Source organism: Triticum urartu, chromosome 6A (assembly GCF_056163025.1).
Source record: "Triticum urartu cultivar PI428250 chromosome 6A, HENAU_Tu73, whole genome shotgun sequence".
NCBI lineage: Eukaryota > Viridiplantae > Streptophyta > Magnoliopsida > Poales > Poaceae > Triticum > Triticum urartu.
In genome coordinates, this window is record NC_141878.1 from 306,701,218 (window position 1) to 306,719,152 (window position 17,935).

Genomic DNA, 17,935 nt, shown 5'->3' on the forward strand with positions numbered 1-17,935 from the left:
GTTTGGAAAAGTAGATGTGATGGAGACGTATCAGATGATGGTATTCGGACACCGGAAGTGTTTCAGAGGGTATCGGGTACTTATCGGGTCACTGGAAAGGGGTTTCGGGCACCCCCGGCAAAGATATGGGCCTTATGGGCCAAGTGAGGGAACACACCAGCACACAAGGGGCTGATGCGCCCTTATAGTGGCCATCCCTATGAGGAGGAGAAGGAAAGAGGGGAGGGAAAGGAAAGTGTAGAGTAGGACTTCCCCTTCCTTCCCTCCCCCCACCTCTTTCCTTCCTCCTCGGTTATATATGGTAGGGGGGCGCGCAGCTTGGGAGGGACTCCAAGTAGGATTCCTCCTACTTGGGTGCCTCCTATGGTTGATCCTCCCTCCCTTCCACCTATATATATGTGGGGGCGCCCTAGCACACACAAACAATTGTTTAGCTGTGTGTGATGCCCCCTCCCCCGTTTACATCCGCAGTCATATTTTCGTAGTGCTTAGGTGAAGCCCTGCGAGGATCACTTCACCATCGCCATCACCAAGCCGTTGTGCTGAAAGAATTTCTCTACTACCTCGATGTCTTGCTGTATCAATAAGGCGAGGGACGTCACCGAGCTGAATGTGTGCAGAACACAGAGGTGTTGTGCGTTCGGTACTTGATTGGTTGAAGCGTGAAGAAGTTCGACTACATCAACTATGTTGAGAAATGCTTCTGCTAAAGGTCTACGAGGGTACGTAGACACACTCTTCCCCTCGTTGCTATGCATCTCCATGGATAGATCATGAGTGTGCGTAGAATTTTTTTTGTTTTCCATGCAACGATTCCCAACACCGAGATTCATCCTTAGTCCCATTGTTCAGATCCCTGGGGGCTCCACCCCCCTCAGTCGTGTCCATATCCTAAATCTCATCAGTCGCCTCGAGAGTCGGCGTATCCTCTATCTCAATCTCCAACTCATAGGTGATCCTGGCATGTGTCCACTTGACCACATTTGGCACAAACTCAGTGCTCACCACACTAACAAGTAACCTCGCGACCCCATGGGCACGAGTAAACGACATGTCCACCTTCTCCGTCTTGCCAATTAGGGAACCCAAGCTCCATGTAACTAAGAAATTATTAAGCCGCTACTCTTATACTTGTACTAGATAAACAAAGATCCTGCGCCGACTAAACCTTGTGTAAGATACTCCAGTTTATATGTGTTTACCGTCGTTCTTCTCTGCAGTGTGTTGCTATGCTTGGTTCGTTGTGCCTCGCCCGCATACCACAGATTACATTTTTGACAAAAGGTGCAGTTTATTAACTCAAAGTGAAGTTCGAATGGCCAGCATACCATAGATGACAGGACAGTCAACTCGATGATCGATCTAATTTCAAGGGAGCAGTAGCCATGCGATCGTATGATTGGCGCGTCCTCGACCAGTTAGATCTTATCCACGCACCTCTTGTCTTCCTCCTCGCGTCCTCAAACGAACTTCACCGTGGCGCGCCCGCCCCTCCCTCATGCTCCACCTCGCCATCAGCCAGAGCACTGTGGGGCTCCACCACTTTCTCACAGTTCGGGACCATCATGGCACCAAGCCATGGTCATCGGAGAGCTAGCAGGCTAACGTTCATCGTGCCACAGGCCATGCCCCAGTGGTTGCAGCATCTTGCACTCGGGTTCAAACATCTTCGAATGCTGGTTCCAGCGTCACCGTTTGCCGGGTGCAGGAAACATCGCCAATGCATGGCATGCCGACGAATTGGTTCCAACAAAAAAGGCCACAATGTCGGCCGCGTGTATGCCAATGGCTACTTCTAGCAATCCATGGTGTTGGTTGCAGCACTCTACACGTATGGTTCCAGCATTTGTCGTTCCGCCATCGCCAGTGTCGCTCATGTCACCAATCGCGTCGTCACCTAATCCGCCAATCCACCAAATCCTGTTGCCGATTCCAGAAAACACGTTGTCGAGTGTAGCATTCGTTGTCCCGTGTTTTGCCTATGCAACAAACTAACCATCAGTTCTAGCAGAACTTGCCAACACTTCCAGCAAACCTAGCTGTCGGTTGCAACACCGGTTGCCTCCGTTGAAGCTCACCATTGAGCTCCCACCTCGTCGCTCGTAGCATCTAGCCACGCCGGTTGTAGCATTGTTTGTAGCTGGTTGCAGCTTGCCGCAAGCATGGTTGCCATGCGCGCTCGATGCCGTTGAAGCATGGTAGTCGTCGTGGTTATAGCACCCTCACACACCGGTTGTAGCAAACTAATTGCTTCCCGCATTCACCCCTCCATCGTAGCCCCTACTTGCCTCCATTCCAACATGCGGCGACTGCCGACCCCAAAGCACGCAGGACAGAAATTGCGTGGCTGGGCGACAACTCGGGAGCATGGCACACGATCTAGAAGAAGGGGATGGAGGGCTGTGAGGAGACGGACACGACATCGATTTCCCCCGCTAATTTGACAGGAAGATATGGGGATAAGGTAGCTATGTAGACGAATGAGTGGTTGAAAAGCAGTGGGGTGTCGGGCACGTGACGCGTGGGTGCGCGACTGGCACAAATTTTAGCCGGTCGGCCAAGTTGAACGTTTACCATAAAATAAGCTCTTCTTCTTTCTCAAGTATACCACCACCTTCTCCCCTCAATAGGTGGAGTAAGCCAAGCATTGTTATTTAAGAAAATCTCCGAGCGTAAAGTTTCTTCCCTAGAAAGTTTTAGCTTTGGGCACTACAAAAAAAGACACATCCGTGACATTATGGGTCGAATGGAAACTTTTTCTGTCATGGTTATGAAACTTATATGACAATAATTGTGATAAAAACACGCATCATTATAGATGTGTGTGCCCTAATTCTATGACAAAAAATCATCAGAAATTGGGCTTTTCATCCTGGGCGTATCAGAATGCACCTGCATAACATTCTTTGGTCCGTCCATGACGTAAAAAAATCATGATATAAGCGAGGGCGAGGAAAATCTCAGGGAGTTCCCGGTTACTGTGGGTGGTCGGTGTCGGTGTCAAAACCGGCGGATCTCGGGTAGGGGGTCCCGAACTGTGCGTCTAGGATCGATGGTAACAGGAGATAGGGGACACAATGTTTACCCAGGTTTGGGCCCTCTCTATGGAGGTAATACCCTACGTCCTACTTGATTGATATTGATGAATATGGGTGTTACAAGAGTTGATATACCACGAGATCGTGATGGCTAAACCCTAGGAGTCTAACATGTATGACTATGGTAATGAATGTATCCTTTCTGGACTAACCCCTCCTGTTTATATAGACACTGAGGGGATCTAGGGTTTACATAGAGTCGGTTACATAAGAAGGAATCTTCATAGTCGGTCACCAAGCTTGCCTTCCACGCCAAGGAGAGTCCAATCCGGACTCAGGTATAGTCTTTGGCCTTCATGTCTTCACAGCCCATCAGTACGGCCCATGTATAACAGGCCGGACGCCCGAGGACCCCTTAGTCCAGGACTCCCTCAGTAGCCCCTGAACCTGGCTTCAATGACGAGGAGTCCGGCGCGCAGATTATCTTCGGCATTGCAAGGTGGGTTCCCCCTTCCGAACTCCTAGTTGTTCTTCAGATGTCACAATTGTATCCGGACTTGTATGCACAACCATAGAGGATATAATATTCCATGGGTTCAATCCACCGACCACTTTTTGGTAATATGACACCACGCCTACCCGGCCTTTGCCTACGAACCGTTTTAGCCAGCCCGTTGCCCCACGTCCCAGGACGTGGCATTATTGGCGTATTTTATACAAATGGATATCGTGCCTCCCTTTTTAAGGGATTCCTGTCAACCCGAACGTGGGTAACCCAACCGTCGCTTGGGTACAACTCCTTGGAAACAAGCAAGTTTTTGTGGCCCGAGAGGAGACGTTTGATATTTGTAGCCTTTATATAGGGGTACAGACCCGTCTTTTGCTTCCACGCTTGCCTCTTCCTCAACTCCTGCTACCCTGAGCTCCAACTCCCGGGCTTCAGTCACCACCAGCTCCAATCATGTCCGGATCTCGCCGTCAAGACCGGTGGGTAGCCTCTTCTGTCACAGAGGAAGACATTGCAAAGCTTCGGGCAGCATGGTACCTGACCGCTGAAATCCATCATCGGCTTCCCGCCGAGGGGCAGGTCATTACCACCCCCAGATCCAGCGAGAGGGTCGTGTTCGTGTCCCACTTGCTCCGTGGGTTGGGGTTTGCACTTAACCCCTTCGTCCGAGGACTCGTGCATTATTACGGGCTAGATTTCCAGGATTTGGCCCCGGACTCTGTTCTTCTTATCTCGATGTTTATCGTCACATGTGAATCCCTCCTCCGAACTCCTCCGCACTTTGGCTTGTGGCTCAAGACCTTCGATGTGAAGCCGCAAGTGGTAGAGGGTGAGTAGGCCGAGTGCGGAGGCGCTGTAGTGAGAAAGCTTGCTAGCGCCGTTTGGCTGAAAGGATCCTTCGCCAAATCTTCCGATCTGTGGCAGCAGGGGTGGTTCTATATCACTGAGCCCCGCAGCTCCAAGTGGGCGACTGCGCCCGTATTTCGACCCAGCCCTCCAACTCAACTTGCATCATGGATTAATAAGGGGCTAGATTGGGGATCAATGAATGATGTGCAAAATCTGCAAAGTCGCATCCGGAGCCTCATTGAGAGGGACATCGACATAGCCAGCGTCATTCATATAATGCTAGTTCGTCGGACCCTGTCGTGCTAGCGATGGCCTCTCCGCCTATGGGAGTTCAATCCAGAAGGGCCCCTGACTCTTCAGAACTTCTTCGGTGCAACGCCCGAAGGAATGTGGAGATTAGTCTTCGGAAAACGAAGGAAATGGCCGAACACTGCCAGAGATGTCCGCCTAGACTGCAACCATCCGGACACCCCGGTAAGTACACATTTACCGAATACCTTACAGTCAGATATCCAGTGGCAGGAAACCAACGGTATCATCCTTTTTCAGGGATGGATAAAGAAGGTGGAATTGATTAGGTGTCCGGCTCCCCTTCCCGAAGACTCAGCTACTCCTGTGTTAACAAGGATGCTGGCCTCAGCGCCGTTCCAGGCATCGACATGGGAGGGCGAGAAGACCCAAGATGACCTTGGTTATGGAGGTAAGTCGGACACTGAGTCCGAAGGAATCGACCTTTCCTCACCCTAAGTCAGAGGCGGGAAAGGACCCAGTGTTCCTTCTCCAAACAGGAGGAAAAGAGCCACCTCCGAAGATGGGGAGGGGCGGTCTTCCAAGAAGGGCAAGATGCCACCGTTGACCGGCTTGGGTTTGGAAGGTGAAGCCGTTGAGCGGCTCCAACAAGGGGACAAAACCTTGGCCAAACCGTAAGAAAATCCGGAGTACCTTGATAGAGACTTGTTCCGTTGCTGTTACCGTAACGCATTCATGCATTTTTACAGGTCGGCACAGAGTTTTTCTGGGTGATCCTCTTCAGGGAGTCTCCTTCTAGAGATGATGGAGAGCGAGACGCCTTCTCCAACCTCCTCGCCCAACAAGGTGGATGACTCTGAAGTGTCATCGCGGAGGGTCCCTTTAGACCAGGGGATAGAAGAGGCGGTACCCCAAGGTGGACCTCCGACCATCCGGGATTCCGGGGCTAATGGTAATAAGGGCCCCGGACTATCCGGTCCAAAGTCGACAGCGATTTTGGAGATGGGCGAGCAGATTCCTTCAAAGGAAAGCATTTGTCTCGGGGGAACAACGTACCTTGATGGGTACAGTGATTGAGAAGATTTCGTCCGTGAAGAGCGGATTAAATTAAGCCTTCATGAGCCTACTGAAGGGCTTTGAGGTTTGTAACATAAGGTTTTCAGCTATGTTTCATTTGCGAAGATACACCTGTGTATATGTAGTAGCTCCTGATAATCGGGTTGGCTTCCACTGGGAAGAAAAATGGAGGATCGAAAAAGGATCATTTGAGGACTAACCTGATAAACCTTGAACGCAGGCTGCTTCCCCTTTGGCCACCTCTCGGACTATGGAGATTGCCGATTTGCAGCGGAAGCTTGATGTGGCAGCGGATGATCTTGCTTTAATCAATATGCATCTTGACGAGTTGCAAGGTATGTGTGACACCCCGGATGTAACTTACCTAATATGTACTCCAACTCTTTCCGTTTCCGGCACTAAGTTATTTTATTTTCTCGGGTTCGGGTTTTTGTCTCCGTGTGTTGTTGTTATTGTCATGCATCTCATATCATGTCATCATGTGCATTGCATTTGCATACGTGTTCGTCTCATGCATCCGAGCTTTTTCCCCGTTGTCCGTTTTGCATTCCGGCGTGTGTGGGGGTTAAACGTTTCCGGATTGGACCGAGACTTGCCAAGCGGCCTTGGTTTACTACCGGTAGACCGCCTGTCAAGATTCGTACCATTTGGACTTCGTTTGATGCTCCAACGGTTAACCGAGGGACCGAAAAGGCCTCGTGTGTGTTGCAGCCCAACACCCCTCCAATTTGGCCCAAAACCCACCAAAACCCTCTCCGTCATCTAGAGCGTTCGATCACGATTGCGTGGCCGAAAACTGCACCTCATTTGGACACTCCTAGCTCCCTCTATGCCTATAAATAGGTCCTCCTCCAAAATCCACGGGTTCGTCTTCCCCTGAAACCCTAGATCCACCTACCCCGCCGCCGCCAGACGAAACCGCGTCGGACGGACATGTCCGCCCCCGTCGCCGACCACTCGTGACGCGCCACGTCACCGCCGCCGACCCACGCGCCGCCGAGGCCCGCCGGGCCCAAGGCAGGCCCCCGCGGCCCGCTCCCCACGCCGCCTCCTGCCGCACACCGTGCCTTCGCCCCGCCGCCGCCATCCTCCGCTCCGGCAACCGAGCCGGCCAGCCCCGCCGCATGCCATCACCGGAGGCCGCGCGAGGTCCAGCCACCAGCGCCGCCCCGGCCACTGACTCCCTCATCGCCGACCCCGCCGAGCGCCGCGCCTCCTCGCTCCGGCCGCCGCCTCGCCGGTCCGGCTACCTCTCCGACTCCCTCGACGTCTGGCCACCACTCCGGCGACCTGAAGCTCTGACGCCGGCAAACCTCGGTTTCCGCGCATGAACAGTACCCAGATCCAGATCTAGCTCTGAGACGGTTGTTTTTCCTCCTGAAACCCTAATTTTTTTGCATATTTCAACGTGCCGTAACTACGCATCTGTAGATCCGTTTTGGACGTGTAGCATATCAAAATGTTCGTCTCAGAGAGCACATCATTTCATATCATTGCATAATTTTTATTTGAGTTCATCTTCATGCCCGAAATGCTGTTCAAAGAGTGCTAATTGAGTTAATTGTCAGATCTGCTGCACCAAATAGCTATTTGTTATTTTTGCCATGATTAATGTGTGCATGATATGCCCCTGAGCTCTACATGAGTTTTTGTTATATGCTTTGCCATCTTTACAGAGGTGCTATCCATGTATTTTTGTGATGTGTGTGGTGACTAGCACAAGCTTGCAAGGAGGAGCATTCGTTAATGCTGATTTCAGGGACTTAGCAATTCCACTATGTTGATTTCAGTGTTGTAGTTGATCCGTGCATGCTATGTTGTTGTTCTTGCCATGTCTAGCTTGTATAATGTTTATTATTGATGGGTGTATGCTTAGATTGTCATGCCTTGCTCTGTAGTGAGTGCATCGAGCTCGTAAACATGCCTACTTGATATCTGATTTGCATGCTCCAGTTTTTCACTAAGTCTGTGATCTGATTATGTTTTTGCCATGTTCACATGCTTGCAATTGTATTTTCTGATCCCTTTTGGCTCAAGGTCCCTAAGGGACTTTTCTTAAGCTCTTTGAATAGATCCATGCCATGTCTTGCTTTGCCATGTTAAGTTCCTGTATCATCTAGTTTTCATGCTCCAAAGTGTGCTACCTGATCTTAAATTCCAGGCTTGTGTTAATTTCACTATGTCTGAAACCTGTTTACCAATTGCACTTTTGCCATGCTTGTTTGAACCTGTTAATGGATGAATTGGCCGTAGCTCAGTGTTCATCTTTTGTTGAGCATTATGAGTGGATCCCTGCCACGTATTTGGTTGCCATGTTTGACTGCTTTAGAATATTTATCTTGCTGCATTTAGATGGTTACTTGCTGTATATCCTAGACCGGTGCCATATTTGTTTTGCTTGCCATTTCCAAACCGTGCATCCGATTCCGGTGTTCTTTATATCGATTTCAACCGAAATCACCTCATCTTTCCAGTGGCACTCTTGGATTTCCAAGTTGAGGCCAGGTTCATTCATTCCTTGTCAAATATTGCATATGCATCACATATCGCATCCCGCATAGCATACCATGTTTGCATCATGTTGTTCGAGCATTTGCACGTGGTTGATTGTGTTCCTTTTGCTTGTTTGTCTTGTTCGGGTAGAGCCGGGAGACGAGTTTGCTAACGAGGAGCCCTTTGAGTTTGCTTTCGAGGATCCAGTCAACTCTGACAACTTTGCAGGCAAGATGATCATACCCTCGAAATCACTTCTATCTTTGCTTTGCTGGAAGCTCGCTCTTTTGTTATGCCTATGCTACGATGCCTACCACTTGCTTATCATGCCTCCTAAATTTCCATGTCAAACCTCTAACCCACCATGTCCTAGCAAACCGTTGATTGGCTATGTTACCGCTTTGCTCAGCCCCTCTTATAGCGTTGCTAGTTGCAGGTGAAGATTGGAGCTCGTTCCTTGTTGGAACATTATTTTCTTGTTGGGATATCATTATATTACCTTGTTATCTTAATGCATCTATATACTTGGTAAAGGGTGGAAGGCTCGGCCTTTTGCCTAGTGTTTTGTTCCACTCTTGCCGTCCTAGTTTCCGTCATATCGGTGTTATGTTCCCGGATTTTTGCGTTCCTTACGCGGTTGGGTGATAATGGGAACCCCTTGACGGTTCGCCTTGAATAAAGCTCTTCCAGCAATGCCCAACCTTGGTTTTACCATTTTCCACCTAGCCTCTTTTTCCCTTGGGTTTCCGGAGCCCAAGGGTCATCTTATTTAAACCCCCCCGGGCCAGTGCTCCTCTGAGTGTTGGTCCAAACTAGAGTCCTGTGCAGCGCCCCCACGGGGAAACTCGGGGTTTGGTTTTAGTTGTATGGAGAGCTCATCTGAGTGTGCCGTGAGAACGAGATATGTGCAGCTCCTATCGGGATTTGTCGGCACATTCGGGCGGTGTTGCTGGATTTGTTTTAACTTGTCGAAGTGTCTTGTAGAACCGGGATACCGAGTCTGATCGGAATGTCTCAGGAGAAGGTATATCCTTCGTTGACCGTGAGAGCTTGTCATGGGCTAAGTTGGGACTCCCCTGTAGGGATTTGAACTTTCGAAAGCCGTGCCCGCGGTTATGGGCAGATGGGAATTTGTTAATGTCCAGTTGTAGATAACTTGAACCTTAATTTAATTAAAATGAATCAACTGTGTGTGTTACCGTGATGGTCTCTTCTCGGCGGAGTCCGGGAAGTGAAAACGATGTTGGAGTAATGCTTGTCGTAGTTTGCTCTTTAGTTCTTCGTTCGCGCTTTGCCTTCTCTTCTCGCTCTCTTTTTGCGAACAGGTTAGCCACCATATATGCTAGTCGCTTGCTGCAGCTCCACATATTACCTTACCTTTTCCTATAAGCTTAAATAGTCTTGATCATGAGGGTGCGAGATTGCTGAGTCCCTGTGGCTCACAGATTACTTCCAAACCAGATGCAGGGCCTGATGACTCCGTTCCAGATGATGCGCTTGAGCTCAAGTGGGAGTTCGACGAGGACTCACGTCATTACTATGTGTCTTTCCCTGATGATCAGTAGTGGTGCCCAGTTGGGGCGATCGGGACCGTGTCGCATGTTGGGTTGATCTTTTATTTTGGCACCGTAGTCAGGCCATGAGTGATTGGATGATGTAATGCTATTTATGTACTTTGTTTGACGTGGCGAGTGTAAGCCAACTATGTACCTTCCCCTTTTATTATCTATTTACATGGGATGTTGTGAAGATTGCCTTACTTGCGACATTGCTTTCAATGCGGTTATGCCTCTAAGTCGTGCTTCGACACGTAGGAGATATAGCCGCATCGAGGGTGTTACAAGTTGGTAATCAGAGCCTTCCCCGACCTTAGGAGCCCCCACTGCTTGATCGTTTTAGCAGTCGTGTTGAGTCTAGAAAAATGTTTTGTGTCATTTAGGAATTATATATCGGAGAGTTTAGGAATTCTTTTTACTTCCCAGTCCCTTCATCGTCCTGGTAAGGCATCCTGACGTAGAGTTTTGACTCTTCTCTTCTCAAATTTCACTAAAAAAAATTAGGATCACGCGGGTATCTTGGAATCGTTCCGATCGATTTGTGACGAGAACATTGTTCTTGGTGCCTCCTGTCATTTAGGGGTTGTGGCAGTGTCCCGGGGAGTTGAGCTCCGAGGTGTTGTCGTCACAATTTTATCGTTGCAGTTCTAGAAAACCTGAATTTAGTTCGCCGAATCGAAAATCTCTTTTATGCAGTTGTTTGTGAGATAACCTCGACACCACCCAGTACTGGGGCGGGAGTTCGAGAGTATTGCCATAACTTGTATAACAGATGCTTTTTGAAGGTTGAGGTAGATGGTTTCTGAAGTTTTTCTCGGTTATGTGTTGAAGGATGGATACAGCTGGATGTAGGATTTGCTAGAATTGGGTGAGATATTATGCTTCCCATGTATCCCCAACACCTGATTGCATAACCGGAAAGGTTCAGGAGTTCCATAGCTGGGAATTCTTGTAGCTCTAGTTTTTCTTCCACGGATATTTGGTTTGAGATTGGGTGATCTTTACCGAGTATTCGTTCTTGCTCCATACCTTGTTGATTTATTCCTCTACCTAAATTCTAAGTGGCTTCTCAATTTATGGATATGTGACCATTTCAAGTGGAATGCATTCGTTCTTATGTTCAGATGGGAAGACTATATGTTGCAATTTCAACCCGCTTGATTCAGCTTCAATTTTATCTGTCAATGTGCTAACGGATGTCACCCTCTTCAGGATGTCTCCAGCTAAGGGCAACAATCAGAATCAGAATCAGGATCCGCCACCACCTCCCCCTCCTCCAGAGGCATGGCAAGATGTGATGGCCGCAACCAATGCAAACACGCAGTTGATCATGCAAATTCTTCAAGACCGCAATCAAGCGAACCAAGGAAACCAAGGCAACCAGGGCAACAATCAGAATCACTTTGCCACACTCAACTAGTTCCTTGCTAACCAGCCAAAGACCTTCAGCAATTGTGTTGAGGCAACTGATGCTGATGATTGGCTCATGGACTTGTGCAAGCATTTCGAGTGCAGTAACGTCAGACCTGAGGACTTTGTCAAGTTCGCTTCCTTCCAACTCAAAGACCAAGCTGCAGAATGGTTCCAGCAGTACAAAGATTCCAGAGGAGGCCGTGTGATTACCTGGGATGAATTCCGTCAAGACTTCAAAGCTCATCATATTCCTCAGAGCGTGGTTGAAAGCAAGCGTGAGGAATTCCGCAACCTGAAGCAAGGCTCTATGTCTGTCTATGACTACAACAAGTTGTTTCAGAAGCTGGCCCGCTTTGCTAAGCAGGACGTCCCTGGCGAGAAGAGCATGATATACTAGTTCAGGGGTGCTCTCAGAGAAGAAATCCAGCTAGCTCTTGTTCTCTTTGAGCCCTTGAGGTACGATGAGTTCTACAACATGGCATTGAAGCAAGAGGCTGCTCAACTGAAGTGTGATGCTTCCAAGAAGCGAGTCAGAGATGCTACTCCTTCTTCCTCTACTCAAGTGGCCAAGCAGCAGAAGTATTGTCTTCCTCCTCCTCCGTTCCGTCAGCCGTATCAGCAGAAGAGCAAAGGTGGCAGTGGATCTTCCCACCCACCCAACCCTGGCTTTTAGAACAAGACTTCGTCTCAAGCTTCAAGATCGAGTGCTCCGTATCACCGTCCGCTTTCGGAGGTCACGTGCAACAAGTGCCAACAGAAGGGTCACTATGCCAACAAATTCTTCAATCAGAGGCGTCTCCCTCCTCCTCCTCCTGTGAGATCGGCAAGTACAACTATGGTCAAGCATAACCCCAAGCACGCCAAGGTCAACTTGCTGAATGCAGCTCTGGCAGAGGACTCGTCAGATGTCATCATGGGTAACCTTCCTGTTAACGACGTTCCTGCAAAAGTTCTTTTTGACACTGGTGCATCGCATTGTTTCATTTCCAAACCTTTTGCATCTAAGTATGAGTGTGATTATCAGTATCTGCAAAATTCTTTGCAAATCGTGTCACCGGGCAAGCAAATGACAACTAATTTCTGCGTCCCGGATATTACTATCACGTTGGGCGACTACAAATTTCTAGCTTCTCCTATTGTTCTGGGCGACTCGGATATTGATCTTATTCTCGGATGGATTGGCTTTCTAAGCACAAGGCGCATCTTGATTGTGCAGCCAGGCAGATTCAATTGACTCATTTGTCTGAGGATGTAATTGTCTTTGCCGCTCGTGATGATACCATCCGTCTGTTTTCTCTCAATGAGAAGGGTGAACTGGATGCCATCTCTCAAATTCCAGTCGTTTGCGAATATCAAGACGTCTTTCCAGAAGAGCTTCCAGGAATGCCTCCGCACCGGCCAGTTGAATTCGTCATCGATCTTGAGCCTGGCACAGAACAGGTTTGCAAAAGTCCTTACAAGCTCGGACCTGAAGAGTTGAAGGAGCTGAAGAAGCAACTCGATATTCAAGAGCGAATGGGTCTCATCCGACCTAGTTCCTCTCCGTGGGGTTGTGGAGTACTCTTTGTGAAGAAGAAGGATGGAACAGACCGACTTTGTGTTGACTACCGTCCATTGAACAAGAAGACTATCAAGAACAAATACCCACTTCCCAACATCAACGAGCTGTTCGAACAAATCAAAGGTGCCCAAGTATTCTCCAAGCTTGATCTCCGTATGGGTTATCACCAGATTCGAATCCGTGAGCAAGATATTCCCAAGACGGCTTTCAGAACAAGCTATGGTTCATATGAATACACTGTCATGTCCTTTGGCCTCGTCAACGTTCCTCCCGACTTTCTCTCGCATGATGAACTTCATCTTCAACGCCTACACCAATGACTTCATTTTGGTCTATCTCGACGACATTATGGTCTTTTCGAAGAACAAGGAAGATCATGCCAAGCACTTGCGTTTGGTGCTCGATAAGCTCAGGGATCATCAATTCTACGCCAAGTTCTCAAAGTGCGAGTTTTGGCTCGATGAGGTTCTATATCTTGGGCATATCATCTCTGCCAAGGGCATTGCGGTGAATCCTGAGAAGGTGTCTGCAATTGTGAATTGGGAACCGCCTCAAAACATGAAGCAACTCCGTAGCTTCCTCGGTCTCGCAAGCTATTGTCGAAGGTTCGTTGAGAACTTTTCAAAGATCACGAAGCCTCTTTCAAACCTTCTCCAGAAGCACGTCAAGTATGTTTGGTCTCGGAATGTGACATCGCTTTCAACACTTTGAAAGAGAAATTGGTCACTGCTCCAGTTCTGACTCCTCCTGATGAATCCAAACAGTTCGAGGTCTTCTGCGATGCCTCTCTTCAAGGTCTTGGTGCAGTGTTGATGCAAGAGAAGAAAGTTGTGGCTTATACCTCTCGCTAGTTGAAGCCCAATGATAAGAACTACCCCACTCATGACCTCGAGTTGGCGGCAGTTGTGCATGCTCTTTTGACTTGGAGACATCTCTTATTGGGAAGAAAAGTGGACATCTTCACTGACCACAAGAGTCTCAAGTACATCTTCACTCAGCCTAATCTCAACCTCAGGCAGACTCGTTGGGTCGAAATGATTCAAGAGTATAATCCGAGTATCGAGTATACTCCAGGCAAGGCCAATGTGATTGCTGACGCATTGAGCAGGAAGGCTTACTGCAAGAGTCTGATTCTCAAGCCTTACCAACCCGAGCTTTGTGAAGCTTTCCGCAAACTCAATCTGCAAGTTTTTCCTCAAGGTTTCCTCGCCAACCTTCAAGTCTCTCCTACCTTGGAAGACCAGATTCGCGCGGCTTAGCTTCTTGATGCTATGGTGAAGAAGGTGAAGATTGGGATTGCCAAGAGTCAACCCAAGTACAAGTTCTACCGCCTTGATGACAAGGATACTCTCTTCTTCGAGGATCGTATTGTTGTGCCCAAAGGTGACGTTCGTAAAGTGATCATGAACGAGGCTCACAATTCACTCCTCTCCATCCACCCTGGGAGTACGAAGATGTATCAGGACCTCAAGCAGGCTTATTGGTGGACTCGAATGAAGCACGGGATTGCTTAGTTCATGAATGAGTGTGATGTCTGCAGAAGAGTGAAGGCAGAACACCAAAGGCCAGCTGGCCTCCTCCAACCTCTTGCCATTCTAGAATGGAAGTTTGACCACATTGAGATGGACTTCGTGATTGGGTTTCCAAAGTCCAAGCGTGGCAATGATTCTATATTCATTGTCATCGACAAACTTACTAAAGTGGCTCACTTCCTGCCTATCAAAGAGTCAATCACTGCAGCTCAATTGGTGGAGCTATATACCTCTCGGATTGTCTCTCTGCACGGTATTCCACAAGTGATCTCTTCAGACCATGGCAGCATCTTTACATCCAAGTTTTGGGAGTCTTTTCAGAAGGCCATGGGCACCAACATCCGCTTCAGCACAACTTTCCATCCTCAAACTAGCGGTCAAGTCGAGCGTGTCAATCAGATTGTTGAAGATATGCTCAAGGCTTGTGTGATCTCCTTCAGCATGAAGTGGGAAGATTGTCTTCCATATGCTGAATTCTCCTACAACAACAGTTTTCAAGCAAGTTCGGGCAAGGCCCCATTCGAAATTCTCTATGGCAGGAAGTGCCGTACCCCTCTCAACTGGTCTGAAACCGGTGAACGTCAACTTCTCGGAAATGACTTAATCACAGAGGTAGAGGAGATGTGCAAAGTCATTCGTGATAACCTCAAAGCGGCGCAATCGCGCCAGAAGAGCTACTATGATAGTAAGCACCGTGATTTGACTTTCGAGATCGGAGATCATGTTTACCTCCGCGTCTCTCCAATGAAAGGTACTTGTCGCTTCGGTATCAAAGGGAAGCTTGCCCCTAGATACGTGGGACCTTTCAAGATCGTCAGCAAGAGAGGCGATCTCGCCTATCAACTCGAGCTTCCTTCAAACTTTGCAAATGTGCATGACATGTTCCATGTCTCTCAACTCCGCAAGTGCTTCAAGATTCCTGACCGCACCGTCAACTTCGAAGACATTGATATCCAAGAAGATCTCTCTTATCGTGAGCACCCCGTTGCTATTCTTGAAGAGACTGAACGGAAGACTCGCAATAAGTCAATCAAATTCCTCAAAGTCAAGTGGTCACACCATTCCAACCGTGAAGCCACCTGGGAACGCGAGGATCACCTCCGTTTTGAGTACCCGGCGTTCTTCCAGTCCTAGATCTCGGGACGAGATCCTTTCGTAGTGGTGGAGTGTTGTAACACCCCGAATGTAACTTACCTAATATGTCATCCAACTCTTGTCGTTTCCGGCACTAAGTTATTTTATTTTCTCGGGTTCGGGTTTTTGTCTCCGTGTGTTGTTGTTGTCATGCATCTGATATCATGTCATCATGTGCATTGCATTTGCATACGTGTTCGTCTCATGCATCTGAGCTTTTTCCCCGTTGTCTGTTTTGCATTCCGGTGCTCCTATCTCCTCCGGTGGTCATTTCTACCTTCCTTTCATGTGTGGGGGTTAAACATTTCCGGAGTGGACCGAGACTTGCCAAGCGGCCTTGGTTTACTACCGGTAGACCGCCTGTCAAGTTTCGTACCATTTGGACTTCGTTTGATCCTCCAACGGTTAATCGAGGGACCGAAAAGGCCTCGTGTGTGTTGCAGCCCAACACCCCTCCAATTTGGCCCAAAACCCACCAAAACCCTCTCCATCATCAAGAGCGTTCGATCACGATCGTGTGGCCGAAAACCGCACCTCATTTGGACACTCCTAGCTCCCTCTATGCCTATAAATAGGTCCTCCTCCGAAATCCACGGGTTCTTCTTCCCCCGAAACCCTAGATCCACCTACCGCGCCGCCGTCGGACGAAACCGCGTCGGACGGACATGTCCGCCCCTGCCGCCGACCACTCATGACGCGCCACGTCACCGCCGCCGACCCGCGCGCCGCCGAGGCCCCGCCGCCGCCATCCCCCGCTCGGCGACCGAGCCGGCCAGCCCCGCCGCACGCCATCGCCGGAGGCCGCGCGAGGTCCGGCCACCAGCGCCGCCCCGGCCGCCGACTCCCTCCTCGCCGACCGCCGCGCCTCCTCGCTCCGGCCGGCGCCTCACCGGTCCGGCCACCTCTCCGACTCCCTCGTTGTCTGGCCACCACTCCGGCTACCTTGAGCTCCGACGCCGGCGAACCTCGGTTTCCGCACATGAACAGTACCCAGATCCGGATCTAGATCTGAGACGGTTGTTTTTCCTCCCGAAACCCTAATTTTTTGCATATTTCAACGTGCCGTAACTTTGCATCCGTAGATCCGTTTTGGACGTGTGGCATATCAAAATGTTCGTCTCAGAGAGCACATCATTTCATCTCATTGCATCATTTTCATTTGAGTTCATCTTCATGCCCGAAATGTTGTTGGAAGAGTGCTAATTGAGTTAATTGTCAGATCTGCTCCACCAAATAGCTATTTGTTATTTTTGCCATGATTAATGTGTGCATGATATGCCCCTGAGCTCTACATGAGTTTTGTTATATGCTTTGCCATATTTACAGAGGTGCTATCCATGTATTTTTGTGATGTGTGTGGTTACTAGCACAATCTTGCAAAGAGGTGCATTCGTTAATGCTGATTTCAGGGACTTAGCAATTCCACTAAGTCCTTGATCTGTTTTTATCAATATGCCATATGTTCATGTTGTTTCCTAGTGATCCGTGCCTATTTCAAGGATGATCAGTAAGGATGATTTGTTAATATTGTAGTGCCCTATCCATCCATGTCTTTGTTTGCAATTATGAAGCACCCTAGCTTGAGTCATTCGAGCTCTACTTTTGCTATTTCGTGAATCTGGGCAGATTGTCTACTTGTTAGCGATTTTGCCGAGGGAGTTGTAGTTGATCCGTGCATGCTATGTTGTTTTTCTTGCCATTTCTAGATTGTATAATGTTTATTATTGATATGTGTATGCTTAGATTGTCATGCCTTGGTCTGTAGTGAGTGCATCGAGCTCGTAAACATGCCTACTTGATATCTGATTTGCATGCTCCAGTTTTTCACTAAGTCTGTGATTTGATTATATTTTTGCCATGTTCACCATGCTTGCAATTGTATTTTCTGATCCCTTTTGGCCCAAGGTCACTAAGGGACTTTTGTTAAGCTCTTTGAGTAGCTCCATGCCATGTTAAGTTCCTGTATCATCTAGTTTTCATGCTCCAAAGTGTGCTACCTGATCTTAAATTCCAGGCTTGTGTTAATTTCACTACGTCTGAAACCTGTTTACCAATTGCACTTTTGCCATGCTTGTTTGAACCTGTTAATGGATGAATTGGCCGTAGCTCAGTGTTCATCTTTTGTTGAGCATTATGAGTGGATCCCTGCCATGTATTTGGTTGCCATGTTTGAGTGCTTTAGAATATTTATCTTGCTGCATTTAGATGGTTACTTGCTGTATATCGCAGACCGGTGCCATATTTGTTTTGCTTGCCATTTCCAAACCGTGCATCCGATTCCGGTGTTCTTTATATCGATTTCAACCGAAATCACCTCATCTTTCCAGTGGCACTCTTGGATTTCCAAGTTGAGGCCAGGTTCATTCATTCCTTGTCAAATCTTGCATATGCATTACATATCGCATCCCGCATAGCATACCATGTTTGCATCATGTTGTTCGAGCATTTGCACGTGGTTGATTGTGTTCCTTTTGCTTGTTTGTCTTGTTTGGGTAGAGCCGGGAGAAGAGTTCGCTAACGAGGAG